Here is a 2987-nt window from a genome sequence, read left to right on the forward strand (position 1 = left end):
GGCAGTCGGTTTTTTTCTCTAAGGGTCACTAGGACGAGCGCTTAGTCATCGCGAACTCGAAAGGGCGGTATGGCGTTGGCCGTGTAGAGAAGAAGGCGAGACAAGGGTGGTATGGCCGTCCCATTCCCCTTTATCCAAAACGTCTCGCTTCATAACCCGTACTGAATTACGAGAGAAAAACAGACTGCCAGCAGTGACGTGTGTCTCAGCTGAAATTTCTGTACACCCTTCACGCTGCCTAGTATCGGCTTCACGGACACAAAAGAGGAAACGAAGTATCGAAATTATTTCTAAATTCCCTATCAAGACGAAGATGTCTTCCCCAGAAAACTGGCAAACAAAGAGGCCCACAATCCGAGAACGAACCATGTTTATGCTGAACAACGACCTTTTCAGCGATGTGAAGTTTGTGGTTCGTAAATCTAACAGCGATTACGAAAGTGAAAGTAAGCAAGTTATTCCAGCTCACAAGTTTGTGTTGTCGATTAGTAGTCCTGTGTTTGAAGCCATGTTTTACGGTGAGCTAGCGGAAACTAGTGGCTGCATTGAACTGCCTGACTGTGAATACAACAGTCTGCTGGAGCTGTTTCGTTTCATGTACAGCGATGAAGTGAATTTAAGCGGAAGCAATGTTATGGAGGTCTTTTATTTGGCGAAGAAATACATTCTGCCTTCCCTGGTTGATAAATGCAGCGAATATGTGCAAAGTAATTTACATCCATCAAATGTCCTCAGCATCCTTCCATTGGCTGAAAAGTACGACGACAAAGCCTTGGTAGATCGATGTTGAAAAGTGATCGACACAGAGTCGGAAGAAGTCGTGACGTCAGATAGATTTGCGACAATTCAACGCTCCTTTCTTGAGGAAATCATCTCAAGAGACACTCTTACCATGAAAGAGATCGACCTGTTTAAAGCTGTTCACTTGTGGGCGACAAACCAATGCAAAATGCAAGGCTTAGAAGCGAATGGTGAAGCAAAAAGAGGGATTCTTGGGGAAGCAGTAGTTAAAAAAATCCGCTTTCCCTTGATGAAACAACAAGAATTTGCAACCGTCGTCCTTTATATAAAAATCCTAACTCAAGACGAAGTAAACAACCTCGTTAAGTTCTTCATTTCAGCATTGGGGACCACCCCAGTGGGATTTCCTGAGACAAAGCGGTCAGGTTTATCCTCAGCTGTGTTTCGCACTTGTGATAGATTTAACCACGTAGATGAAAGTCAGTGTTGGCGTTACAGCTCAAGGTTAAAGGACTGTCTTATTTTTAGCGTGAATAACAACATCAAGTTGCATGGAATGTCTTTGTTTGGCAGTATGAACAAAGACTATCACGTTAAATTAGTGATCAAGGATCTTCACAGCCAGTCCACCGTTAAAACCAAGACGGATAGCTTTAGGTCAAAGCAAATGGAATACAAAGTTGGTATTTACTTTGGGTTTGAAATTGTTTTTGACACGCCATTTGATGTGAAGAAAAACACCTATTATCAAATCGAAGCAGAAATCTCTGGGCCCTCCTCTGGCAAGGGAGAGAACGGCCTTTCTGTGGTTGACGTGTCTGGCGTGCAGTTTACATTTAAGGAAAGTGCAGCGGACTATAACGGAACATGTCCTTCCCGTGGGCAATTTCCCCGATTTTTGTTTTCTTTGTAAGATTTTTTTAAATTGCTTGTTCCGCTACATCTGACAGTCATAAAACAGCGTTTTCAAACTATCAATCATTAGCAAAAATGTACAAAATTGCCACCAGTCTGACCCTAAAGTAATACATGAAATTCGCAGACTTGTGACACATTGTGACGTGTATCGTAAGTACCCTGAATCACATTGTTCATTATATTATTCGGCTTGTTTGTAAAAAACCGACAACTTGCTCTTAAAAAGCCTATGAGAGGGCTAGGTGGGTTAAATAATGCAAGTACTCAAACTTAATTTTTAAAAAAGTAGTTTCGACACTCATGATTCATGATTGAAGAAAATAAGCTTTCAAAAGAAATTTGAATTTCTTCAAAGTTATTTTAAATTCTTTCTCTAGCTGCAAGTGGAGGTGATTATATCTTTAATAAATCATAATCAATCAGTTTAACTCATCCGTTTATTTCTCCGAAGTATTCACAGCTATCACCAATTCACTTATAGGTTGTACAAAAGTTGGGTAGTTGCTTTTTCTAGAACCTACTTATGCTGCCAATCACGTCAGGGGCGGATCCAGGATTTTTCTTAGGAGGGGGTGCACTACTAAGGAATGGCGTAGCTGACTGGTGACGTATTTTTTTTGGCAGAATGGCAGTTGTATTAAAAAACAGTAGGTCATGTTAGGGGAAAGGTGCGCTGCCCCTGCACCCTCCCCAGATCCGCCCGTGCACGTCTTGTATTACAAGCACAGTTATCCACTAAATCAATTTCCTGTCTTGGTTTGTTGAATGAAAAATTCCTAATTTCCTTATCTTGTAAGATAATGCACCTGCCTAGTTCCCAGCAAAGTTATATCATATCACGTTTGTTAAGCGGTTAATTGTTAATGTTAGAGTATTCCGCTGTAGATACGAATCGTAAGATCAGTGGATGTACTGAGCTTCAAGCAGAGAAAAGTTAAAGGGGTAAATAAAATTCATCCAACTTCAACTTATCAACCTCATCAGTGTTCCAACTATTACTGAACTTCGTTACGGTGCAATAAATTTAGACATTAAGAGCAGAATGCATTGTCAAATCGCCCTATTCTTCTGTTCAGATTTTTTTTGCTCTCTAATTGTCAAACTTGTCTCACAGGAAAAAGGTGCTAGAACCATTCTGGTCTTGGTAGACACCATTATTCGAAAACCTAATTTGTCCAATTCAGTTTTCCAGGAACATTACCTCGTGTCAGGCTAAAACACCCACCATATCTTTTATCTGCGATGGCTTTAAAGTGCTTTCATTCACAACACCAAACCGGGTAATGACTTGTGTAGCAATCCCCGTTGACTAAGAAGCCTGCGTAGGG

The 2987-nt window shown here is 40.9% G+C and overlaps 1 pseudogene; it reads left to right on the plus strand.

Moving 5' to 3' along the window:
* Nucleotides 1-249: 249 nt before the first annotated feature.
* On the plus strand, nt 250-2688 carry LOC137997231 (BTB/POZ domain-containing protein 6-like; annotated as a pseudogene).
* The last annotated feature ends 299 nt before the right edge of the window (nt 2689-2987 follow it).

The sequence above is a fragment of the Montipora foliosa genome, chromosome 3 (genome assembly GCF_036669935.1).
Source record: "Montipora foliosa isolate CH-2021 chromosome 3, ASM3666993v2, whole genome shotgun sequence".
NCBI classification, from domain to species: Eukaryota; Metazoa; Cnidaria; class Anthozoa; order Scleractinia; family Acroporidae; genus Montipora; species Montipora foliosa.